Raw genomic sequence first — 27934 nt, forward strand, 5'->3', positions numbered from 1 at the left:
AGATTTCTCTCCCTCTCCCCCTCCCTCTCCCTTTCAGTTTCCATTATCGGCTTTGGTGGAGGCTGTAATTTATTACAATTGGCAGCCTTGTAATTTTGGACTCTTTTTATTATTTAAAGCTTTCAGAGACAGTATCTTTGTGTATCCAGAGCATTTCATGATAGTGTCTCTGGTCTCCCAATATTAGCAATGCTTTTTTGTGTGTAAGATGTTCATACACTTGTGCAATTATTATTGTGCACTCAATAAAAATGCATTTAAAAAGTGATAACTGAAATGACATTTAACATGGAAAGCACTTAAATATAATTATACTATATGCATTACACCATTTAGTGTCACAATTATTAAGAAATATCTTATATGTTATAGGAGATGGTGGAGGGAATGGAAGGCATGTGTGTGGCATTTCAAACCTTTTTTTTTCTTACTGGTTTTAAAAATATTTTTACCTTTTTTGTCATTGTAATTCCCACCTGCCTTATTACATTTCTGAGGGCTGCTGTGCTGGTTATAGCCTTGTCTGTTTTTTAACTGGGCTTTCAAACTTTCTGTGCAGAGAAAGATGGGTTTAGGTTAACCAACAAGAGGATTTTTGCCCCACTGGTCTCATTCTTCTCCTTAGCTTTCCGAGTCATACTGTGGCTCAAGCTTGAAAACCCCTCTCTCTGCCCCCCATTTCCTATAATAGAAGATGAAAACACATGTCAGAATAAGAGGGCTTTGCTTTATGAAACCAACCCCTTCACTTAAAGCTCATTTCCAACAGAGGCCGTGCAGTTATTCCTGAAACCATAGTGAGGGGATGTGATGTCACCACTTGTAACTTTAAATTTTTGCTGTAGCTTGTAAAGCCACTCCGAGTCCCCATTGGGGTGAAAAAGATGAAGTATAAATAAAGTAAATAAATAAACTTTTCCCAGAGATCTTGAATTCATTCATTTTCTGCTTCCAGTTAAGGACCACCCATTATTTCTAATGACTTGAATAATCTTTTTGCATATTATCATGATGATGATGATGTTTGTTTATATTCTACTTTTTCTCTCCACAAGAAGACTCAAAGCGACTTAAATCAAAAGCATTGCAATACAGTTTAAAATCTACACATATAAAAACATTAAAACAGAATTAAACATCAATGTCACTAAAAATTCACAGTTAAAATCCATGAAAACAAAATTCCAATTGAAAAACCACAGCACCCCCTGTTTATGATTGTTTTGATAGGTGTACTTGATCAAGAATAGCTGGTACCACACCACTTGGATTTGATTTTCTGGTATAACTCCTTTGAAAAAATAAGTCAGAAGCATCCCCATATCTCATCTCCTAAAAGGAGCCTTTCAATCAGTTTACCAAGACAGCATAGGCTAAAAAAAAAAAAAGTGTAGAGTTAAAAGACACATTTTAGTAGTATGTCATGTTAATTTGGCCCTGGAGTTTCTCATAGCAAGTGAGGATGTCCCTCATTACTTACAGGGCTCAGGAGAAGAAAGATAGCTATTAATCCTGGTGTATTCAGACCACATGAAAATATAATAGAGTTTCTAATGCTTCAAATTAGGGGTTCTTCCAGCAATTTGTTCTGAACTGTTCCACAGCATTTTAAGTCACTTTGCGCTGCTCCCAAATACTCTCCCCCAAAGTGCTCTTTCAAAACCATATTATTTTATTTTATTAAGTATCACTATAAAATGCTGGCTTTAAAGTGCAAAGCCCAGAGGTTGCACTTTAAATGAAGTACAGATAAGTTTGGTTAAAAATAATAAGTGCAGAATTAAAAATAACATTCAATTGGTGTGTCATCTCTAATTTGCCCAGGCTTTCCCATAATCAGTGACATCCCTTCAAAAGATTCCCACAACTGGGTGATGTATTCTGCTCCTGGGAGAGGATGAGGGAGATTGAAAGTGGCCAATCCCCTCCAACACACACACACACCACATAGCTCTTCTCTTTGGCACCATGAGGTACCTTCTTCAAGGGAACTTTTCAAGCATCGCCCCCACTGCCTCAGACTTAGTTGGAATACAAGGGGTAGGTGAGCTGGTTATACAGCCATCCCTCCACATTCATTGAGGTGATGGGCACAGTATATCCAAGAAAGTGGGAAAGGTGAATACTTTAAAAAAAACCTGGAGATAACACCTCTCTAGTAACCTCTAGGTCCACCAGCATGACTCCATGGCCAACTCCAATAGAATATTTCTGGAGGACCTATAAATGCCTGGAAAAATGTTCTCTCCAGGAATCTCTAGATCTTCCAGTGTGACTCTATAGTTAACTTCTGCTGGAAGTTGGCCATAAAGTTGCATTGAAGAACCTAGAGAATCCTAGAGAAAGCATATTAGCTCAATCTGGGAATAATCAAATCCATAAAAGTGAAATCTGCAAATGTGGAGGGCTGGGTGCATTCCATTCTGCTGAAAAACATAACATTGTGTGTGTGGGGGGGGGGGGGGGGGATTTGGGGAATGATCTTTAAAGCAAATAATGTTGCTGCTGCTGCTATTAAAGCAAAGAATGTATGAAGCTTTGAAGTATATATAATATATGTGTGTGTTGTTGGGGAAGAGAGATCTTTCAAGCACAAAAGTCGTAGCAAAGAACTCATCTTGATTTTATGAAAGGTCACTCTTTGAGTAGAGAGTGCCTCAGGCCCCTTCTACACTGCCATATAATCCAGATAATCAGATCAGATAATCCATATTATCTGCTTTGAACTGGATTATATTAGTCTACACTGCCATATAATCCAGTTCAAAGCAGATAATCTGGATTTTATATGGCAGTGTAGAAGGAGCCTCAGAAAAGGAAGGGGAAAGTCCAAAGCATCCTGCCATGTGGAAAATATCATTTGGATCAGAAAAAAAGAAGTGCAAACATTTATTGTGTTTCAAGGAGCCCGGAATGGATCAAACTGGAACTGGCTGCATAGTCAGGCAACTATGCAGCCAGTTCCAGTTTGATCCATTCCGGGCTAAGATGGCCCCTTCCTTATCCCCTCATGTGGAACGGGCTTTTAAACTATGATCTCGGATTTCATGGTTTTAATAATGTGTTTTAATGTTCATATGTTTTTTTAAATTTCTGTTTTAATGTGTATGATTATTTTATAGTCATTGTTGATACAGCATTGAATTGTTTCCTTTTGTAAGGCTGCTCTGAGTCCCCTTCAGTGTAAGGTGAGATATAAATGTTGTAAATAAATAAATAAATAAATACATGTCTTGCTGGTGAAGACCTCTTGGTTGAGACACTTTTTTGGTAGTTAAACTAAGTTGTAGTCGGGTGACTGCTGACATTTTGTTTAAGCTACACTACATCCTATCTGAATTTTGAATAGTGCATAGGATTCGCCTTCGAAGAGAAACATGGTAGCTGATCCCTTGTTTTTGAAGATATAAAATAGAGTCATTACCTGGATCTTTCCTTAGATGAAACACACAATTCCCTTGGTAGAGGGGCAAAAAGGCATAAAAATAACACAAAACACTTAAATGCTAATAATAATTGAATGTTTATTTCATGCAGAGTCATAGAACAAAAATCAGTAGCACTATCAAATACATAGCTGAAGAAAATGTAAGCTCTTTTGGTAGAATTCAGCTACTGAAGTGGCATGGATATCTGTCAAATGGAATAACCAACCCACTCTTGTTGGCAGTGGGAATGCATGTTGACTACAATCCCTAGAAAGGAACTGAAAACATAGTAAATGTCATTATCTTACCATTAAGAGATTGTGGGACCTCCAGGTCTTAATCATGCCAGACTGTGTTGGAAGCAATTTTAGAACTGCTTCAAATACATTCTTTAAACAGCACATAACATTTGGAGTCATTGTTGGCAGATGAATGCATCTTATCTGAGAAAGACTCACTGTGTATATAGCTATGCTTGTTCTGTGAGGCAGGAGCCCATGAAAAGTGGGAGACCGAGAAAAAAAAAAAAAAGAAGTTTGGCAGATTTCACTGAAGCCAAGCCAAACTCCCTAGATCTCCAAAAATTATCTCTGCTGTTCTATTTTTTAATGTGACTTGCTCTTTAAATTAATAAACATTTGATCACTTAAAAAAGTTTATGGGTCATTTAATTTAAAAAGTTGTGAGATGCGTCTTGGGGCCTAAAATAAGCATGGCATGAGTTTGGGCATTTTCTCTTCCCTTTTTCTTCTACTGCTCGCATAACTGGAAGCCAGGCAGCAGCAATTATAAACATAACTAAGAACAGCATACCCTGCCTAAAGAGACTGGTATATATGGCTGCAGAGGCGGTCCAACAATGAGGTGAATTAGGCAGTTGCCTGTGGAGCAAAACATACAGGGACGCAGTCGAGACTGCTTTTTCTGTTGATTTGTTGTAAAACATGATGTTTTGGTGCTTAGTTTGTAAAATCGTAATGTAATTTGATGTTTAATAGGCTTTCCCTTAATCCCTCCTTATTATCCAACATTTTCGCTTATCCAACACTTTTATTTTTCAGTAATTGGTTTTGGGGGGGGGGGCAAAATTCTGTTCACCTACACCTGAAAAATACCTAGGGCCGGCTCTGTATGGCTGTGTGTTTGTATTTTAAGGAAGGTGGACTGGGGATGTATATTGGTTAGTCTAGTTGATGTTTTGTACTGATGCTTTCATATTGGAAAAATATGAGTGTTGGCAGGCGGGGAGGATTCTTTTCTGACTCTGAACTATAAAATTTTCATCAGCTTTATGATCAGACTCTGCTGGGAATTATCTGGCATTATGTTGGGTTAGTTCATTAGTAGGGCTATAAAGACTGTAGGAAAAAAATGGACAGATCTGCAGAGAGCATTTTTAATTTGTGAAAACCAGAACTACTTTTGCAATAGCAGACTCTAGAAGAAAAAACTGATTTGACTGTTGAATTAATTCTTTTATAAAAATCTCTTTTGGGAAATCAGGTTACTTTGAGTTGGGAGCAAAAACTGAGAGGCAATGAAATCATGTATCTCACCCATCTCAATGCAGATCATGTCAAAACCAAAACTGAGGCAATCTCCCAATGACACTGAAAGTATTTGAATGCCAAACTGATGGTGTGGCCTACACTACACTACAAGTATTAAGTAAAGGACCAATGATGGGAAGGAAAACAGGTTAAAAATAAAGTTAATATAAAGCATGAGGACATTTCTTTACATTTAAAAACCAGAAGGAAGCAGATTTCATCTCTTCTAGTGGTTCTTATGCATTTGAATTTCTGACGCTCCTCTCTACACTATTTCTTTTCAAATAAAGCTCCCTTTGACGCTCCTCTCTACATTATTTCCTTTCAGCTTTCAAGATAACAGCAAAAAGCTTACAGAATGTACTCTTGGTAGGAATGCAGCTAATCTATGCATATCATGCTTTTGAGGAGATAGAGTATAACATTGGAATTTGGCTGCATTATCTATTCTTTCTTGAATGATGTTGCTGGACAGCATAAAATACTGAAGCACATTTTCATTCCGTCTTTCGCAATCTCCCCAACACACACACACACACACACACACACAACCTTTTCAGAGCTCCCCGCCATTGTTCCTCTCAACTTACCTTTCTCCAAGCTAATCCATGTACAGGCAGACGCCAAGTTACAAACAAGATAGGTTCTGTAGATTTGTTTTTAAATTGAATTTATATGTAAAGCAGAACAGGTACATTTTTAAGTGTAACTCCAACCAAATACAAATATTGTTTAACTTTGTATAGCCTAGGGTTAGGGTGAATATCCCTGTGGTGTTTGTTTTGTTGTTTGTGACACTGTTCAGAAGATTTCACTTCACTTATGTCTCGGTGATAAATGGATTTTGAAAAATTTGGCCTGTTGTGGATTGACGAGAAAGCTTCACTGGAGACACCCTTTCACTCTTTCAGGAGTGAATTTTCCTTCCCAGAGGTAGATTTCTCTCACTTCCTGTTGTCTTACCCCTGTTTGTAACTATGAGTCATCTGTAAGTCTGATGTTTGTAACTCGGGGACTGCCTGTAGTCTCCTGTACTTTATGACATGAAAAGTTTCCCATTGGGATGATAGAGTCATACCAGGCATATCAATATGGAAAAAATACAAAGAAATTGGAGCAAGAGATTTATTCTATTTCTGGGTTATATTTGTCTATGGACTTTGTCTACTCTGCTTATTGCCTTCTTTCTTTCTCTCTCCCCCCTTCAAGTTATAATAATATTTATCTTCTCCTTTTTATCATGAATCTCATTGCAGTATATTGTAAATAAATTTATCTAATTCCACATAACAAAATAATTTAAACAAAAAGCATATATAAACATTGATAACTGAAAATAATCAAAATTACATGAGTTCTAAAAGTTTTCTACTATTAAAATCTCCATCTGCAAAATTAGATGGGATTGATTAGACTTCAAGAGCTTTGATAAAAGAAATCAGGACTGGTGCAATAGGGCTTCTGTGTTACCCTTTTGTATTCTTACTTGTAATATTATGTCTTGTACTATTAAATGTTGTAATGGAAGATGCCTTTCCCAAACCTGTTTGTTTACTGTTTCAATTATAGTTAGTCATTCCGTATCATCTCAGAACATTTTCAAGTGGACAATTAAATGTTGAAGACATATGACCTTGTTTCTGTCTTGAAACAACATAATGAGGCTCTACATAAATGGAGATGTTTTAATTTTTGGTCAGAGTAAACATCATTAAAAGTTGTGTAAAGGTATAGCCCTTCTGTCTGTATTTCTCATTCCTCCCTTTGCTTCCCTGAAGTAGCTTTCCAGTCTGCTGCTGTGCTGCTCACCTCCTTGGATGTAAAGCAATTTCAGTTTAGGACCAAGTAAATCTACAATGAGGCATTAAGCACTCAACTAATATAGACCATATCTGGAGTACTTTATTATACAAAGTGTATAGTTACAGCTCTGTGCAGGAGAGGGAATAATCTTCTAATTCCTCTAATTCCATGCCTTCTGGGTTATCAGGTGGCAAACTGACAATTCTAACTTTCCATTTTCAGAGCGTGTAGAAAATTATGACTCAATCCAGTGCTTCCTCAGACCAATGGATGGCCCTCCTGAGGTTTCAGAACAATTCAAAGCTCTTGGGGTTTAAGTAGAAGATGCCAGAACAGCATGTTGCTGTCTAAATAGGAAAAAGAGGGCTTATAGTGTGGAATCTCATGATACCAACTTTGACTAACTCTTGAGAGTTTGGGCTAAGTTGAGCTGTGTATTGTTTGTATGTTTTTTCTGGTCAGCCAAATATGTGTTTGGAAAACACAAGGGGTGTTGCTATTTCGGTTATAATAGGCAGGAGAAAATCATTGTGGAGGTGGAACAAGTAGAGAGAAACATTATCTAATTATTCCTCCTTCTTTTTATCATTCACTCAACAGATTCCTGGTTGCTCTAGTGGCCACAAAGTGTTCAGGTCACAAAGTGCTCATATGTAATACCAGATCGGTGCTTGGGAAAAGCTGTATGATCCAGAACTTGATGCTGGATGAGCAAGCTAACTTGCATATATAACTGAAATCTGATTAATTGAAGAGGGCACCAAAGCAGCAGTGGGATTGAAAGCACACCAATGAAATCCCCATCCTGTTTCATTATCTAAAATTTGAGTTCCTCAGAGGAGACCCTGTGGCCTGCTCCAACATCTTGTGAAATCATGCTGGCATGTATATCTTTTTTGTGTTTCCAGTGGGCAGCAAAAACAGTGTTATTCCACATGGCTTTTAATGTTGAAAATGTTTTTAAACATTTTTACAAAAAGCATTTTGATGTGTTTTTAAAATGTGCTTTCTCTTTGTACTGTTTTAATTGCTTTTATTTGTTCATTGCCCCGGGAGCCATGTGGGCTGGAAACGATATGGAATTCCTGCAAATAATAATAAAAAAAGATGTGGGGCTCTAGCTGAGACATAATTTATAATATTGCTGACTAGTTAAATAGTAATATATGGCAGTTAACAGAGTCATGGTACCAATATACACCTTCAATTGGTGAGAAATGAAGGGAGGTTTTAAAACTTTTTAAAAGAATGGCTTTTGCTGCTAAAATGTAATGTTCTTGTGTGAATGAAGTAGGAGGGAAAACAGAGAAGAAGGCGAGAAGCAGAAGGAGTTGCTTGAACTACATGGCATTGAAGGATGGGAATAAAAAGCTGTACAGGTCAAGGTTGGAAGGTCAGCATAACTGGGATATATAAAGAGAAAGGAAGGGCTTGCAAAGGGTAGATGTGGGAAAAGGCAGGAGTTATTTATCTTTCACTGCATGGGTTGAAATGTGGATATGAGAAGATAAAGCTTCTTATTCACATTCAGTGTATCATGCCTGCTAAAATTCCCTTTCTTTCTCAGTCATTAAAAGCTTAAGAGCTTTCTCTTCCCTTGCATCTTGCTGTCCAAAGCTGTAAATAGTCTGAGAAGAGTAACATAGAGCTCTGATGGTATACAGAGGAAAAACAATGCTTATGCCACATACAGGGGTTGTGAGGCACCCTTACATCATTGGACAAGAAAGGGAGGCTGTAAAGCCTTGATCTGAAGATAGATGTGGTGCTCAGTCTGTTCCTGTTGCATCTTGTAAGCCTACTATGATAGAACATGGGAATTAGGACATTACATTCCTATACATTGATGTGAGTTTGATGGCCTTAGGAAATGTTTATTTTAATAAGCAAATGAGAGTTTTAAATGAAGGAATATAGACAAAATTTGGTGTTGTATTTGGTCTATTTTATAGCTCAAAATCAAAGAATTAGAAACTGGATGCTCATTTAAAACTGAGAAAACATTCTTGGTCTAATCTGTTCTGCTTGGAATAATACGCATTAACACTATAGAAAAATGCATTTCTGCAAAAATGTGTGCACAAGAACAGGGCCATAAGTCTGAGGCTGTCAACACATATTTCTGTGTCTGTCTATGTGAGCAAATATATGAATTTATGTCCTTAAGCAATCATCTTGAGCTGAGTTGTCACATAGTCATCTCTGCAGGTTTTTTTTTTGTTTTTACAAAGAACAAAATGTGTGGTTGAGTTGGATCATGTGCTGTATTGAGTATTCCCTTGACAAAAATATGAAGGATGTAAGGATGAAATCAGAAATAGGCAGCATGTTGTCAGGAAGGATGAATTTCTGCCACTGATTAACTTCATTCCAAAACTGTAGGACAGTAATACAGAAGCATAAGTATGGAAGCTTTTCTATGTCTGTCTATAACCTAAAGCAACATTGCTCTCCATTGCTCTAGATTCTGCTCAGTTCTGTGTTAAGAAGCAGCACTGGAGAAATGTGGGGCTGGATTAACTTATTAAAAAATCTGATATCTGTCTATGTCTGTTGCCATATGTGTTTGTGCACACATAATATTTTCTTTGAAGCTTAATAGTAAATTAGTGACTTCATCTTACATTCAGCTGTGTAACATATTTGTAGAGCAATTCTATAAATGTTTTCTTGGAAATCAACCCATAATGTGTGACGCTTACTCCCATAGTAGATGTGCACTATACAGGTGCAATCCAGTCACTGAAGTAGATGTATGCCAGGTCATTCTTTAATACTACCTAATACAGAAATAGCATGGAAAGAATAGAAATTGTTCTCAATACCCTAAAAAAAGAAAAGGAGCAGTTCAATATGTTTTTGCAAACTCACCCACCCCTGCCCCAACTAGAGCAGGTAAGAGTTGCTCATAAATAAAGAACAAATCAATGAGTCTTCTGGAAGCCACTTGAAAGTTTCTTCCAAAATTAGAGGTTGCTTTTTCTTTCTCCAGCTTTCACTTTTCTTATTATTCCCCTTTTCTGACCAAACCTACATATCTTTGTTTTTTCCTACTTGCAAGGGAGAGCTGGAAAGTTTTTATTTGTTATCTGAACTCCAGTTTTCTCTCTATTTTGCCTTTCTTACATGCCCTGTAAGGGATTCTAAAGGCAGTTGCTGTTCCTGATGCCTGTTGTGTGCAGACACACAGTTGCAATAAATTCAGCTAGAAAATAATTTCATTCTATTCTAGCTTTGTATGTTTACTTCAGGCATGTTGCTGCCATTAATTAATTAATTAACTATATTTATACCCCACTCTTCTCACCCTGAAGGGGACTCAGAGCAGCTTACAAAAAGGCACAATTTGATGCTGCATATACATACATACAATAAAACAACATATACATTAAAATCAAAAAGTTCAAAAATCTCAATCTTAGTCTTAAAACCAATTGATTAAAATGCTGTGCCTCTCCAGCCCATCTTCATGATTCTCCCACTGCCAATAAAACTATTAAAAAAACCCTACCAGCTAGACAGAGAACAAGGAGGGAAAGGAGTGGTGGGTAGATGTAAACTACTCAGTTTCTTTGTCAGAGCTGTTGTTGATTGAGGTATCCCTTGTTTCTGTCATTCTTCTTGTGTTCTTTTTTGTAGTGGAGGATGGTGAAGAATATCTCATAACACTGACCCTTTCATTTTCTATTCATTTCCAAAATGAAGAAATTAACCTGCCATGTAGAGGCCATGTTTTGGTAAGGGCAGAAATAATAATTTATAAATCCTAATTTTCTGATACAAGTGACCATAGCTGTTAACATTTGCTTTTGGAGCTTGGTAAAGTATAATTGAAATAAGTGTAATGATTTCTCTGTACTGTAGTGGTAATTCATGGGAAGGCACAAATGTAGAGCTGAAACACTGTAGAACTTCCCACACGTCAAGTGTTAAAATTCATTGGTAGCATTGTGAGGAATAGAAGAAGTCACTACCGCAATTGCAGTCAGAGCTGTAGATCAAGGTATAAGCAGATGGACATCATTATCAGAAGTGCAAAGAAATAAATCCAAGCAGCAATTAAAAATGTAAATCCTTACTTTCTTTTGAATTAAATCTGAGATGTCTGAAATGAGTGCAGCTAGATGGTTTTGAAATCCATTTGAAGACTTCTATATGAAGTCTTTTTTTCCTGGATATCATTCATAGAGATCTTTAGGGCATCTGCCAGTAATTTATCTCATGTTTCCCTTTCACAGAGTTTTCAGTCTTTTTCCTGTTTTTACAAAGCTTGATTATTATTTCCATGTCAAAATAGGTTGTAGTAGCAGTGCAGTGTGGTGGTGGGGTCATAAATGTGATAATTTCTAAGATATTTACATTAAAGAAAACATTCCTAAGCTCCTATTTATTTATATATAACACTAGCTGTGCCCAGCCACGCGTTGCTGTGGCGAAGTATGGTGGTATGGGAAATAAAGTATTGAGGAATTGGTGGTAGTTAAGGTAAAGGGTAAACGTTTTCCCCTGTAGAGTAAAATCTCACTTATCCAACATTGGCTTATCCAATGTTCTGGATTATCCAACGCAGTCTGCCATTTAGTATTCAGTGTTTTTGTAGTCAATGTTTTAAATTCATTGTGATATTTTGGTGCTAAATTTGTAAATACAGTAATTACTACATAGCATTACTGCGCATGGAACTACTTTTTCTGTCATATTTGTTGTATAACATGATGTTTTGGTGCTTAATTTGTATAATGATGACCTAATTTGATGTTTAATCGGCTTTTCCTGAATCCCTTCTTATTATCCAACATATTCACTTATCCAACATTCTGCCGGCCTGTTTATGTTGGATAAGTGAGACACTACTGTATATTTATAATCTTATATTATCTGCTTAGAACTGGATTATATGAGGCCCCTTCTACACAGCTGGATAAAATGCACACTGAAGTGGATTATATGGCAGTGTGGAATCAAGATAATCCAGTTCAAAGCAGATAATATAAGATTATAAATGGGTAATATAGCTGTGTGGAAGGGCCTTGAGTCTCTACTGCCATATAATCCAGTTCAAATTTGGTAATCTGTAGTTTATAGGCAGTGGTGAAGTGGCCTAAGTGAGGCCTAACTCTGCCTGTCCCCTGGGCTGAGTGGGTTGCTAGGAGAGCAAGTGGGTGGAGCTTAGCCTTCTAACTGGCAGCAACTGGATAAAAACAATTATTCCTCTCCCTCTAATTAGGATTTTCTTTTTCTTTTCTTTTTGTTGTATGAACGCAGAGGCATGGATGAGGGGTTGTGCTGCCAAGTTTAGTGTTTCTGGGATGTGTAGTTTTGTTGTTTTGTCCTAGGCCGGAATTTCATTACCCTTTTATATTTTTATATTTTATATTTTTATTTGTATATTGCTTTTCTCTGGAATGAGACTGCCTTCTCTTTGTATCATCATTATCATCACCATTATCACCTCATTTGTATCTGAGATGCAAGGAAACAGAATGTAAAATAAATATAGTTGAAAGCACTTACAAGGATAACTTAAAATACATAAACGTTATGGTGAAAATGCAATTAAAGTGCTCTTTGAATTAAAACCACATAAAACAATTCAATTAAAAGACAAAAGGTAAAACATCAACAAACAAATATATTATTAAAAGCCCTTGTAGTCAATTCCTAATAGCCTATGAGAACAGAGAAGTTTTCAGTTGATGACAGAAGAAAGTGGGGGAGGCCCAAAGCCTGGAAGCAGTGCTTTATAGCTCATAATTGACATTTTTTCTGAAAATGAACCAGCAGCCAGTGTTGCAACAAGGGAGTAAGTTGCTCCCAGTATGTAGATCAATTAACAATCTGGCTGCAGATCTTTGGGCCATCCTTGAGTGCTTTTCAAAGAAAGCCCCATATAGAGCAAATTATGGCAACCCAAGCAGGGTGCAGTTAAGGCATGTGCCACTGTGGCCAGATCAGACATTCCTAGGAATGGGTTCAGCTGGTGCACTAGCTATAATTCTGCAAGATACACTTCTATCCACTATAGAATTTGGGCTGAGAGGCTCAGTACTGAATTCACTGAAGTACTGTGTGCATGTGCTCCAGGGGGAGCATAAATGTGTCCATCAGAGGTTGTATTCTCAGATCTGCCTTTTTACCTATCAAGAGCATCTGTGACTTGTCTGGGTTAAGCCTCAGTGTGTTGCTCTCATACAATCCATTACTGATGGTAGATACCAGTTTAGCATAGAAACAGCTGTTCTGGAATTGGAGGTGGAAAAGAAAAACAGAGATGGGTGTCATCAGCATATCATTTGCCTGAAACTAAAACTCCGATGAACTCATGTACATTTTCAGTAGCATGAGGAACAATACGGAATCATGAAAAAAAAATTACAGATCAGTAGCCATGAGATTGGACAGGAATCTCCGCAACAACATTTTCTGGACTTTCTTTTTCAGAAAAGAATGACGTCATCTTAGGACAGTGCTTTTAAATTCCATCTTGGTGAGGAGGTCCAGAAGATTACCATAGTTAATAATATCAAAAGCCCATGAGGGGTCCATCCAAACCAACAGGAATGTACACTATCTGTCCAATTCCTAGGAAAGATCATCCACCAAGTGTCCCAATGTTTTGTTCCATAATTAAGCTTGAAGCCAAACTGAAATTGATGTAGAAAATCTGTCTCATTCAGGAGTTGAGAGGCCAAGAGACACTCCAGTACCTTGCCCAAAATGGAATATAGGAAACTGACCAATACTTACCCAATATAATATGTTCCAAGAAATATGTTAACAGTAAAGGTCATACATCAGCCTTCTTCACTCACTCAGCCAGTTCTCTCTGAATGCATGTGGTTGCTTTCAGTGCTCCAAAGCCAAGAACATAAATGATAAACATGACGGTTGGTTATATCCAGTGGAGATTCCTCACTTGAGAAATTAGGTATCAGGATCATTTTGTCTTGGGAGTGGCCAATGAAGAGGGTTCGGTTCTTCAGAATAGTCTCCTGAAAGTGAAAGCAGTCTGAGATCTATTCAAAATCTTACCAAAATGGGATAATCCCTTTCCCCGTTTTTTTCAGGAGGATGGGGTCTGTATGCAGCAAATGCTGAGATGTGAAGGCTAATGGAAAAAAGAGTCAGGCTCAGTGATAAAATTGAACTTTCCTCCCCCTGTCCTATGTTGTGCATCTTTGGAGATCAAGGCAAATGAGAGAGTGGAAATGGGCAAAAGAAAGAATGATTTCCCTTAGGAAAGAGGATCTGTTCATACCATATGGACCCACTATTATGTTTGCTGAACTGATTAGGAAGATCACTCTCTCTAAATGTCTCACCATCCCATCTTTCAGTATCCTGTGGAAAGGACAACTACCTTTCATACTTAACAGCCTCGGTACAATAAAGCCTGGTTAAGGTATACACATACTGAAGGGGATGTAATATTCTTGTTTCACTGGGAGGTTTCCACTGTATATATATCACAGGTATCTCTCTTGGTATGCTGCAGGAGCTAAGATCTGATACAACTACCTTTCAAATAAACAGCCTCAGTACAATAAAGCCTGGCTAAGGTATACACATACTGAAGGGGATGTAATATTCTTGTTTCACTGGGAGGTTTCCATTGTATATATATCATAGGTCTCTCTTGGTATGCTGCAGGAGCTAAGATCTGACATCTGTTCTAAGAGGCTGTTCTTTAGCAGCAAGTGCCCTTAAATAGTACATCACTGAAGCAGCAAAAAGATCTCTTTGCCGAACATCCTGGGGAACTTGCCTGCAATTTGTCTCTGATGCAATGTTATATCTTCTTGTTGTTGAACAGTGATAAATCCATTGCTCATGGATGTGAGGCTCTAGGATCTTCAGTATGGGGTTGGTAGAGTTCTAGTTTTGTCATCAAAGGGGGGAAACTAGTTTAAGTTTTAAATGGCAGTCCCAACTTTGAGGAACTAGTACCCAGTTTCTGTAAGCTAGCTAGGTTCAGAGTTAAAACTTTTAAAAAAATATCTGAACCAAGTCATCACTCAGGGGTAGAGCACTCTCATGGGGTCTGTGCTCAGTGTCACACTGCACAATTATTCCACTTGATTCCACTTTAACAGCCATGGTTGCTTCTCATGCGATCTTGGGATTTCTAGTTTAGGAGGGGTGCTTAAAAGTTTCAGCCAGAAGGCTTCAAACAACATGCCACAGGATTCCATGGGGGGCTCCAATAGTCTATAACTGGCCAGTTTCAAATATTACTTTCAGTTCAAACAATGATACTCAGCCTTGGTTTTCTGGTGTTTGAGATTTCAACTCTCAGAAGCACCATCTGGCTTGGCCAACTATCAGGAATTCTGGGAGCTGAAATTCAAAACACATGACAGCCCAGAGATTGGGAACCATTGAGTTAAAGCATCTTAAACAGTGCTTCTGAAAGTCATCTCCCTGAGATCTTGGAGAGCTATAGGGTTGCAAGTAGTAAGTACCAGAGTTAGGAGACCAGTGTATAAGACATTTTTGTATTTGAGGTTTTTAGATGTCCTGTGGCCATGAGGAACATTTTTTCAGCGTCTCCATTTGCTTTCAGTTTGTATATTTGTCCCAAATCTTAATCTGTAATCTTGCACACCAGTTGAATGAAATCAACCCCTACCTTTTTTTATACCAGTCATTAGCCATAATTTCTGCAGTCTTACCAGATCTATGCTATTTCTACATATTTGATGACCCAAAGAACTGAACTGAAATTGCAATGGTAAATTTATGTATTTTCTTTCAACTTGGCGTCAAGTTTACAAAATTAATTTTCCTTCATAATTTTTATTTACACTCAGATAAGCACAGTCCTTTCTGATTGAAGGCACATACACATACATACATACATACATACAACTTTACTTTTAAGCTTTGACACATTTGTTTGCTCCTGCCATTTTAGCAAATACTAGTAAACTTAGTCACCAGGCTCCAAGATAAAACACATGAATGAATGAACTAAGAAAGCCATGTACAGTGTCCTTATCCACAGATTCAATATCCATGGTTTCCCTTACCCGTGCTCCAAAAAATATTCCCCCTTAGAAGTGTTTGTGAGCCTCTCTAGGTCCTCCAGTGTTATTCTATGCCATGCCTCCAGCCCAGGTATAGTTTGCTATTATCCAGGGTTTCAGGTACCAAGAAGAGGTCTTGAAACATATCCTTCATGGATATGGGGGTTATACCTAACTTAACTGACAAATGTGCAGCAGCCTCCAAAATTCATTGAGTTTTTTTTCAGTTCCATAACCTCATTTCTTCCAAAGACATTATTTTGCAAATCTGTCAAATGTGTTGAATACAGCACTAGTTTTGGATGTTTAAATTCAGCTCTTATCAAAACTTAGTCATGCACTTGGTTAATTTGGGACTGCTTCTAAGCAAGGTCTAGAAAGGAAGCCACCTACTCAGTTTGCCGCTTGTGGCCTTAATCAACAATGGAAGCTAAGGCTGGGTCTAATTTTTGGCCGGAGAATAGAATGGGAGAGGGCATCTCATTTTCTCTGGTGCAGTATTAATTTGCCGTACAATCAGCACAGTCATTTCTGATTATTTGTGCAGTATGGAAATTGTTTATTACATACATCTGCACAAATTATAGCTGTGAAATATCTGACTTGCCTGTCTTCAGGATATGTGACCTGAAGTTCTTCCTAACTTCCTTTACACAGCTTTTAAAAATTCCTAATTGAAGCAAAGATGATGCCTTCTTTGGAAGTATTTCTATAGTTTCAGAATTATTTCATATTGCAAAGACTTTTAAGATTCATCTAACCCATCAGTGTGAGTGAGCACTCAACTAGATGTATGTCTGTTCTTGAACTGAATAGACAAAGAAACAAGGAAACTACTGGGGATGATGAAAAAATGGCCAGCACTGATCACCACTGACATTATAATGATAATAATACTAATGAATATGCAGTTTGTGGGTATTCCATCCCTAATTTGCCTTTGAAAATTAGCATCCTTTCAGACACAGTACATTAAATTTATGCCTGTGCCATTAACACCCCCAAAAATGTGTGCAAACACTGCAGGAACAGATGCATGTAATGTGTGCTCAATTTGTTACTGACTGTCAGTGAAAACTTGAGGCAGGAATAATGTCAACCTGTAAAGGCCGGTAGTTTGGTGGTTCTCTTGTGATGTTGGAATGCAATATCCTTTTAAATGCTGGGTAGGTCTGATGGGAGTTGCAGTCATATGTTGGTCACCTGATCTAATTAAACTGATGACAGAATCTGTGACACACAGGAGAGGAGAATATCTCTTGAATTGTATTTCTTAAAAGAAAATCATTTTCTTTCTTTACCCATTGAAGAGACTAGAAAGGAGAAAGGGATACACCCTATAATGATTGCTTGCTTGCTTGCTTGATTGATTGATTAAGGTAGATAGATAGATCTCTTCTTTTTCTTGCATCTTTAGACATTTGTGGTACAATCAGCCATACTATTCCATGAATCCTTTTGAATTTTGATTTTTAGAAGTTCAATTCCTGCCTTAAGGATAGATTCTAGAAAGTGTGCCTGGAGAACAACAATTAACAACATGAATCCATTTTACAATGCAGGATCTATTGGGTACCCAACTTTTTTAGCACTTACAGGCAACCAACCAGTTTAGCTTTTACCTCATGCTCATATAAGGCTGTTAGAAGTGTTGGCTTGTTCTTAGTAATACATGAGATTTAACATATCTATGATCAGTTGTGTGTGTGAGAGATAGAGACTCCCTTGGTAGGTAGGGATGGAAATCTTTGCCTATTACATTTTCACATGTGAGAATGAAAAAATAAGTAGTTGTGTTTTTACTGGGTGAGATTATGCAGTCAATTTTTGTTCCTGTATAAAGAAGGAAATGATCATGGTGATGGCAATTTTTTCACCAGGATTTCTTAATGTGTTCAGACATTGTTTCTCACAGATGATAAGAAAACTTGTGAATATTCATTACATCCCTATTGGTAAGTGGTTCACATTATCAAGGAGATAATGTTTCAGCCTTCTGAATAGTGTTATCTTTTATCAAAAGGATCATGGTATTGCTTTTGTGGTGTTTCTTTTTACAGGTAGAGATACAAGTGACCTCAGTGACATGGAGTGCTTTTCCCAGTTAAAATTGATTTACCAGTTCTGATTGTCTTGCATAGAAGTAACCTAGGTTTGAACCTATGAAAGGCAAGATTTCACCCACCTTCCCACTCCAGAATCGGATTACATTGACAGTTGCTCCTGACTTTGACACTGGGCATAGGACAATATCTTTCACTACATCTGGAGCAAGTAAAATGTCCTCAGAGCCAGATGTAAATGGATTGCATTGTGCACGGTCCTTTAGAAGACAGGGATAGGTACTTTCCCATGTCCTTGCCTCTGGCTCCTTACTAATGATGGAATGGCCAAGGTCTGGGGTTGCAATGATTCTCCATACATAGGGGTACAGTTGACTTATGCCTATATGTGTTATTAACAAATGTCAGCTCGTGTATGCTAGTTTCCCTTTTTATGACCTGCACTATTTTATGCTCACAGGGGAGGTGTACTACAACTATGGCACTTAAGAAGAAGGCAGTGTAATGGCAATTAAGGTAGAAGCACATGCAGTCAGTCCAAGTCATGTTAAATAAGATGAGAGTCCCTTCAAATGAGGTTAGATCTAGGCAGATCCAGCTTGCTTTAGACGTGGCAAAGACACTCAGTACCTTGGACAGCTCATCAGGAGAAAGATGGCTAGTAGGCTTGCTCAAATAATTCAATTTCCCCGTTACCCGTTATTAATTCGTTATTTTCGTTTGTTTTGAAGCAATATACAACCTTGATTGTCCACACGTCTGGATATCGCGGTTTCGAATCGCGAGAGCCCGTTTTTTCTTATTTCTTCGTTTTTTTCGTTAGGAAAAAAAAGCTTTTGCAAATCACCCAAACTCCTTTCCTTTTGCCCCTCAGCAAAAGGGGCGTCACGGGCTCAGCCAATGGGAGGGGGCGAGGGGGAAGAAGGCCGAGGAGGAGGAGGAGGAGGAAGACGGAGGGGGGAAATGGCCGCCGCCGCCTCGCCTCAGCTCAGGCCTGGAGAGACAGAGAGGGGCCCGGCGGTGAGGAGGAAGAGGCCCGGGATGCGAGGGGGTGTGGGCCAGGCCCGTCCTCGGCTGCTCCCGGGGAGGGAGGGAGGGAGGACTACGACAGGTCTCCAGTCCATACCACGCTACATGAACTTGAATGGATACTGTGGTTGTGTTGTCGAAAGCTTTCATGGCCGGGATCACACTGTTGTGGTATGTATTCCGGGCTCTATGGCCATGTGCCAGAAGCATTCTCTCCTGACGTTTCACCCACATCTGTGGCAGACATAGAGGTTTTGACGTCTGTGCGAAGCTAGGCAAGTGGGGTTTATATATCTGTGGAAGGTCCAGGGTGGGAGAAAGAACTCTTGTCTGTGGGAGGCAAGTGTGAATGTTGCAATTGGTCACCTTGATTATCATTGAATAGCCTTGCAGCTTCAAAGCCTGGCTGCTTCCTACCTGGGGGAATCCTTTGTTGGGAGGTATTAGCTGGCCCTGATTGTTTCCTGTCTGGAATTCCCATTTTCTGGGTGTTTCTGGGAAGGTAATGGCACTCCATGTAGTCATGCCGGCCACATGACCTTGGAGGTGTCTATGGACAACACTGGCTCTTGGGCTTAGAAATGGAGATGAGCACCAACCCCCAGAGTCAGACATGACTGAACTTAAGGTCAAGGGATACCTTTACCTTTACCTATACACACACACACACACACACACACACATAAGCAGGGACTATACACAGTATATATCACACACACACCAATTTAACAAAGTTTCAGCCACAAAAACAAGGTTTCTGAAGTAGAACAATGACTTTCACAGTAAAGACAACCCAGTTTAACAGGAAATAAGACTTTCAAACCAGGAACAGATTTCTGCAATTATTAAAAAATGGTTTATTATAAAAGCTATGAAAATTCTCCAAAAATCAGAGGATAAGGGAAACGTTCCAAATTTTGGTGAGCTATCAGTGTTAAATGTGTTCTACCACTGTACCAAGTTTGAAGAAGATCACTCAAAAAATGAGGGTGGGAGAGTCCTGTAAAGTCCTTTCCCTCTGTGCTGTTTTTGGGAATTGCGCATGCGCGTCCGCCATTAACGAATTAATTTTGAAAATAACGAATTTTCGTTAATTTCGAAAATTTTTGGGGGCCAAATTCGGAAATACCATCAGAAACGAAAAGCTGCCCCCCTCTAGTTTTGAAACGAGTTTAGAATCAAATTTTTCATGGATCGATCAAGCCTAATGGCTAGAGTACCCTTAACCATGGAAGGAGGGAGTTAATTGCTTCTTTAAAAAGGGCCTAGGTCTTCTATAGCACTGCTTCTTTAACTGTGGGTCCTGGCCCCAAATGGGGTCCTTTAGGCTAAAAATTGGGGTCCTGGAGAACTTAACAACAGTAAAAAGTTTCTGAACGCTAACATGAATTTGTTAGGAACAACTTCAGTATTCACAGTGGACCTTTAACCTCATTACACTAGAGCTTGGATCCACTTTAAATTCACTTTAGGGAGGGGGCTTTAACCAACTCAGCCAGACATGTCCCCGGCCTCACCAAACTACAAACCCAGAATTCTGCAGGAGGCAGAAACCAGATTTAAAGTAGATTCATGTTCTCATGTGATGAGGCAGTTCGTAGAAGATGTTTTAACTGTTCTTCATAAAAGGAAAATCAGTCTATTTAGCAAGCCTTGCAAATGATGATTTATCAGTAAATTTTTGATTTTTATATCTATTTTATAAACCTTTATATCTGGGGTCAGGTAGAAATTTCTCAGGCAGAAAGAGATCTCAAGTTAAAAAGGTTTAAGAAACTATGATGTATAGAGTCTCTTCTGAGGTCCTTCTGTTAGGGATTAATGATGATAAATAGAAGCTCTTAAGTGTGTCCGTGATCCAGAGTCACCCACAGAACAATAACATGCCACTCAGGTTTGCAGAACGAACATGCAGGAACTTTACTGATTCGATAAGATCAAAAACAGTAGTATTGACAATGATCATTTACAGAAGTCCACAGTCATAAATAGTCCTTTCTCAGTCCACAACCTGCTTCAGAGAAGAATACAGTCCTTCTCCCTCTTTTCTCAGCAGCAAACAGGCCTCAAAAGGGCAAGGCCCCTCTGAGTACACTGTTCTCTTTGCCAGCAGTACTCAGTCAGCTATGAAAACTTGACCAAACTGATTCTGCAGCAGCAGAACAGAAACAGTATCAAATAAATTCCCAGATCTTTGCAGGTTCAGCCAATTGGCTTCATGCACTTCATTTTCCAGTTAACACACACAGCACAATGCCTTTGCAAACCATGACACCTTCTGTGCCTTTGAAAGGTGTGTGTTCTTGGTTCTGCAGCATTTGATCCAAATACCATAGCTGCATTGACATTAATTATGTTGTTATAATTCCTATTATATTTATATTTCACTTTTCTCCCAAAATCAGCTTTGCGAACTGATTTTTTTTCATGTCAGGAACAATTTGAGAAACTGTAAGTCACTTCTCGTATGAGAGAATTGGCCGTCTGCAAGGATGTTGCCCAGGGGACTTCCAGATGTTTTCACATCCTATGAGAGGCTTCTCTCATGTTCCTGTATGGGAAGCTGGAGCTGACAGATGGGAGCTCACCCCATTCCCCAGATTAGAACCTCTGACCTTTCAGTCAGCAGTCCTGGTGGCACAAGGGTTTAACCCATTGCACCACGGGGACTCCTGCAGGACTGATAAGAAACATTCTTGAGGATGGGAACCATGGAACTATTGAATATTAAATTTACTAGAAAGGCAGAAGAGCAGAAGATGGCAAAGTGAATGAAAAACAAGAGGAGAATACAACTAAAGAATATCTGAAGGGGAGTGAGTTCTTTTCAGGTCCACAACCCATTGGTATAGAAAGTACAAAGAAAAAGACTCAACAATTAAGGGCTTGGATCGTAGCATGCTGGGGTCAATGTGTGTAGCCCCAAAGAATGACAGTTCTAACACAACAGCCACCTAAGAAATTCTCCTGCCATTGAAGAGTTATTCCTGTTTCTCTGCACATCCTTCACAAAGAAGTAGAAGAAGTAAGATAGTAAAGACAGTCTTTAAAGTCAAAGGCAGGTGAACTTGATAGTTGGAGCCTTAACCCCATATCCAGCAAGTGGCTGGTGCTTATCCTTGAAGTTTAAGAGACTGTGGAACTGAATCTGAAAATGGCTGAGCAGCTGTATGAAGCTTAGTGGTTGTCAGTGATGGGCTGTGAGTGCTGGTACTCATTTTTAATTTATGCTAAGCTGCAAGTGAGGAGGTGAAGTGATGTGTGATCTTTGGGAATATCTTAAGGCATCAGAGTAATGCATATATTGGTTGGAGGCCAAAAGCATAGTAAAGGCTCCCTCGAGAATATTTTGTTGACAAAATATGTACTGTACAAGAAACTTGTATTGTTTAGACTTCTCTGGAAATAAAAAATGGTAATTTCTCAGTTCTCTCCCCAGGCAGATAAATACTTCTGGGAAAAAGCTTTGAGACAAAATTATCCTCTTCAAAGATCCAAGAGCCTGAGGCAGCAACTTTATTACTAAAGCCATCCTGTATTAATGTGGGACCTGTTGCTGTTTCAAGTGCTCCTATTAGTGTTTCAATACATCAGCAATGTCCTGGCTTCATGATACTCCATTCCATCTCCTCCCATCCAATCTGGCCTTCTTCCCCAGCCAGCTATCGTATGCAGGCCAATGGCCAGTCCCACTAGTTGCAAAAGGATTTCCTCCCCCCACCCTGAATTTAGGTGTGATTTTATTTCTGCAACCTTGGATTTTAACAACTAAACTTGTTAAATTCTCCAAAATGTTTGTGTATGTGCTTTAGGCACTGGACTAGAATAAAAGAATGCTCAACGCTGGACAACCTGAGTTCATTCTTAGTATAAATGACTATGCAAAGTAACATACATGTTTTAACAGAAACGCTGCTTTGAGTCCCATTCATGGGAGAAAAGTAAAATAAAAGTAAATAAATAATAATAAATAGTAATTGGTATCATGAAGTTAGAAGACAGTTTAGGCTTATCTTAGCTTCTGAGATATCTGATCTCAGAAGCTAAGCAGGATCAGGCCTAGTTGGTGCCTGGCAGGGAGACCACCTGGGAATTTCAGGTGCTATAAAGCTGTATTCAATAGAAAACAATGGCTCTGGCTCTGAATAAATATTTCCAAGAAAACTCTGTCAGAGTGCCACAAGTCAGAATTGACTTGAAGGCTCAGAACAGCAGGAACAGCAACAACAGTTGAAACCATTTGAAACATCCAAATAATTTCACATGTGTGCTTAGGTTCACTACATAGCAGTAGAAGAATCAAAATTTTAACATCTCAGAAATTTGTCCTTTCTTCTTGGTACAAATAATTTTGTCCTTAAAACCATTTCTTTTTCTTCTTTTTTTCTTATAGGAGAAAAAAAAATCTTCCTTCAAAACTTATTCTTAATATAGGACCCTTTCTTTCTTCTCAACCTGCTTGCTGCTCCTGGTTTTCCATCAACCCTTCTTCTAATGGTCCCTTACATGCATATTGCTCTTTGTCTGAACCTGCCCCTTCTTTTTAATTCTCCATCCCCAGAGTTACTTAGATTTCAGGACCACCTTGCTTAAATCACAGCACTGCCTCAATGTTCATTCTGACATTTAACCCACTGTTGATGCAGAACAAATGTTTAATGATTATTAATATTAATTAGTTCAAGTTTTGATTGCTGTCACTTTCATCCTTATGGGTAGTATTCACTTGTCATATACGTGTCACCCTTGCAAATTTTAATTTTACCTATCTACATCCTTTCTTGCCTAGCTAGTGTTTTTGGTCAGCCTTCTGGTTAGCACCAAGCAAAGCCTTATTAATAAGCAACTAAATGCATATGCAAATGAACAAATATCCCTTTCCTTTCCTGCCCATGGAGATAATGACCACCATATTAATGATTAGCTAGAAGAGAGGAAACTTGCTTGCCCAGTGGTTTTAGGTAACCAGATTGTACCCTCCTCTGTTTCTATTATGGCTTTTTCCAGTGTTTCTTCATCAAGGCAGCAAGATTATTTTTGTTCTTTAGGTTTGTTTGCTTCATTATAGCTGGCTGTCCCCAAGGATCAGCTTAATTGTATATTTCATTCCATCACTTCTCTTCCATAGGAATTGCTAGGACAGTTGCTTTTTAAACTGTACATAGATGGAAAACTGCTTGCAAAGGAAGTGAGGGGGACATAGAGAGATTGGAGATTGGATCCCCTTGCCCCCTTGCCTTCCTGTTTTATCTCTCATTACCATGCCATCTCTGCAGGACCAGGAGTTCTTATGGGGCATGATAGAAGTTGTAACCAAGAAGAGGTGGCTGTGGGTTCATAGTCCAGGCTGTAGGTTCATTCTCCAGGTTTGTTGCCTGGCAGCACTTAGCGTCTGAGTCAGCAGTGCACCATGTGCCTTCTATCTCAAGTGGGCTTATTTCCTCCCGTCTGAGTGTGGAGAGCATATTACAAGACCATGTCTGAGGGCCCCTCCACACAGCCATATAACCCAGATTATCAAGGCAGATAATTCACAGCATCTGCTTTGAACGGAATTGTCTGAATCCACACTGCCTATAAACCAGTTCAAAGCAGATAATGTGGGATTTTATACAGCTGTGTGGAGGGGGCTGAGACTGCCAGAAGACTAGCAATACTACTGCGGTTTGGCAGATGTTGCAAGAGACTGCTAAAAGAATGTTCCTATGTTTCTTCAAAAACATCCAAATCTCCCATTGCCTTGCCCACCCCCTTCTCCAACAATTAACCTGTTCCATTCCTTATTCTATGTATTTCCCATTCCTGTGGGATATATCATTTTTACCATATAAATGGCCTTGCTCTTTTAATTCATTTCCATCAACATCTGTCTCATTTTCTGTTCTGCTGAGCTCTTTTTCCCATTCTGGCTTCCCACTATAGTCATGTAACATGTTTGCAGCACACCAGCAAATTGTTCTGAGATGCTGACAGTGAGGCCAGATGTCACTCCCATCATGACCTGCTTGATTGTCTCTGATGGTATCAGGAAACTGACATCCTGTTAATGCAATGGAGATGTCACTACAATTACAATCAAAGCATGCAATATGAATTACCAGACATTTAATTTTTTTAAAAAAACAAACTCTATAGTAGCAGGGAATAGACACTATATGGGAAACATGTTTCTGGAATCTGGATTCTAAAACACCATAACTCTTCCTTTGAGAAGGTTCTGAGAAGTGAAGTGTTTTTATGCCTGCTGCTAAAGTTGATTGACAAAGTGTGACACAGAAAGGCAGATGACTCCAGCATTGCCTCACTTCCAATTTGTAGAGTCAAGCTTTTCTTTTTGTTGTAGTAGCAGCAGTCATCATCCAGGTTGCCAATAATAGCTGAAATGTGTGGTCTTAATTTCATGGTCTTCCTCTTTCATTTATTTATTTACTTGGAATTTACTATCTTTCCATCCCATGGGACATCTCGAACACTGAAAGCTTTGTTTTTCTATACCCCCTCCATCAGTGTCCTGACAGGTGAGCACTGTTAATAGTTGTTTTAATCTAATAACATGGATAACAGCTCTGTGCTTCCAAATTATTCTTACATGTGGGCATTATGGCTGGAATGTTCTCTTTTTGACTAAAGGTCCCAAAAAGATTTTTTTAGCATGAAATATTTATTTATTTATTTATTTATTTTATATACCGCTCTTCTCCCCCAGGTGGACCCAGAACGGTCTTACATAATGGCAAGATTAATGCCACATATAATACAAAATATAGTAAAAACCAACAGTCGTAAAAACACACTTAAAAACCGATATCATATCCAATTAAAATAGTAAAACACTATGTGACCGTTACAACAGGGCCAGTAGCATTGGGCCAAAAGTCAAAGCCAGTCTGTATTCAACTTCACATTAATCCAACGAATACATCAGGTTATATCAACTCGTATCCTAGAATGGGCCAAAAGCTTGGGCCCACATCCAGGTCTTCAGCTGCTTCCTAAAAGACATGAGTGAGGGGGCTTCCATAATCTCCCTTTGCAAGGAGTTCCACAGCCGCGGAGCCACCACCGAAAAAGCCCTGTCTTTCGTCCCTGCCAAACGCACTGCATGATACGTCAGCTTCAATTTAGCAACACCCAGCTCTCTCATCCTGTGACATTTCATAAGGAACTCAGGCAGACTTTAAAAAGAGGTAATATTTCTCTCTAGTTTTTCTGTCTAGTTTAAGCCATCACTGCAGTGCTAGCGTTGTTATGATAAAACCTATTTTAAAGCTATTTTCCTCACAGCATGAATCAAATACATTACAGTTAGTTGTTCTGTGAGTGTGTTTGAAGGAAAAGTGAGGGAAACCATTTCATTGCAATGCAACATTTGCTTATTCAAATTAGCTGCAGATGCATAATTAACCTGCTTAAAAATGTTATACAAGGGTGAAATCATAGGCATTCCTTCTTGGGAGTAAGGCTCATTGAATTTAGAGGGAGATACCTCTCAAAGACCATATATGGATAGGATAAAGTTGAAAGTTGCTTCCATTGTCACACTAAGGAAAACCTTTTTCAGGAATGAATGGATATGTTTGTACATCATGTCAATTCTATTGCTGAAGGTCTTATATAAAGATATTTGGACAATAATTTCTTTGTATTAGTATAGACTCTGTTGGCTGTTAAACACACTCCCAGCAATTAAAGAAAGACTGTATATTTCATAGCAGTAAATATATCCCATTATTATTATTTTATAAGATCTAGATGCTGTCTCCATAAAAGTAAATACCATACTTCATCGCGTCATCTTGTTGTTATAGTCCAGTAAAAAAGTTGGTAGATTCTTAAGCTTGGTTTGACCATTTCATTCTGTCAGTATTAAGATACAATGTGGCAGAAGAAAGGTTGTTTACATTGTTTTTTTATGGGCAATAGCCAGATACAGCCAAACGTAAGAGATTTGCCATTTTGTAGTAGGAAAATGCTGGCATTAAAATGCCCTCTGTGTCCAAAGGTTTCTTCTTGAAGATTGTTCCTTTTCATTTGCTTCCCTGATTGCTCCTGCTCAGCTAGAGCTGCTATGCTTTCAAAACACATTATTTTGTTATGCTGTTACTTGTTCAGAGAATAACAGGAGAAAAGAAGAGAGAGGGACTATAAGAATTAGTTATGTTCAGCTTCTGAAAAGTGTTATTCTTTGTTTTTGGACAAGGGGGGGGGGGAAGGTTAACTAATATTAAGGTTAATATTTAGGCCCATCTATTCATATCCAGCTTCCTTTACATTGTGCAGGATGGAGTTTGCTGTTTGCTGAAACCCTCTTTTATACAGGAGGTGAGATGCTGTCACCAAGAATAATATAGAAAGAGCAGATAGCTAAAATATCTTTTAAAAAAACATTTTCATTTGTAGCCTTTTATAAGCAGCTTGGGTTATAACCTTTAAAAGTAATCTGTTTCACAAAACTTCCTATTATTCCAAAATAATAGTGTACTTATGCATTGAGCACACTGTATATAATCAGTGCACAAAGAGAAATACGACTGCACTTAGCTAGTTTATCTGTTCCTACCTCCCCCTGGACAGGTTGATCTCTGCACAGCATAAGTAAGAGATAAGTGATGCATATATGAATGGTTTCAGTAGGTATAGGTTCAGTGATCTACAGTCTTGCTTCCCCACCCCCCACCCCCCAACATGTATTTTTCCTAGTGTGTTTTTTCTGGTTGAGATTTCAAGTTATCAGACATGAGAGCTCTGACTTCTGTGAACATGCCACATGTCAGGGCCAACACATTCAGGTGAGATGACGTATAGGATCAGAGCAATCCTGTGCTTCGAGACTTTTCCAATTTATCCTGGGATTCTCTTGAGTCACGGTGGCATTTCCTAACTTGGAGAAAACAATGATTTGTATTCTCACATAAGTTAATAGGTTAAGTATAATTAGAAGGGATATACAGTAGAGTCTCACTTATCCAACATAAACGGGCCAGCAGAATGTTGGATAAGCGATTATATTGGATAATATGGAGAGATTAAGAAAA

The 27934-nt window shown here is 38.6% G+C and overlaps 1 protein-coding gene across 2 annotated transcripts in view; it reads left to right on the forward strand.

The window, feature by feature from the left end:
- cacna2d2 (calcium voltage-gated channel auxiliary subunit alpha2delta 2) overlaps positions 1-27934 on the forward strand; it is an 839819-nt gene that overhangs the window by 178332 nt on the left and 633553 nt on the right. The window lies entirely within an intron of this gene.

Source organism: Anolis carolinensis, chromosome 2 (assembly GCF_035594765.1).
Source record: "Anolis carolinensis isolate JA03-04 chromosome 2, rAnoCar3.1.pri, whole genome shotgun sequence".
Taxonomy (NCBI): domain Eukaryota; kingdom Metazoa; phylum Chordata; class Lepidosauria; order Squamata; family Dactyloidae; genus Anolis; species Anolis carolinensis.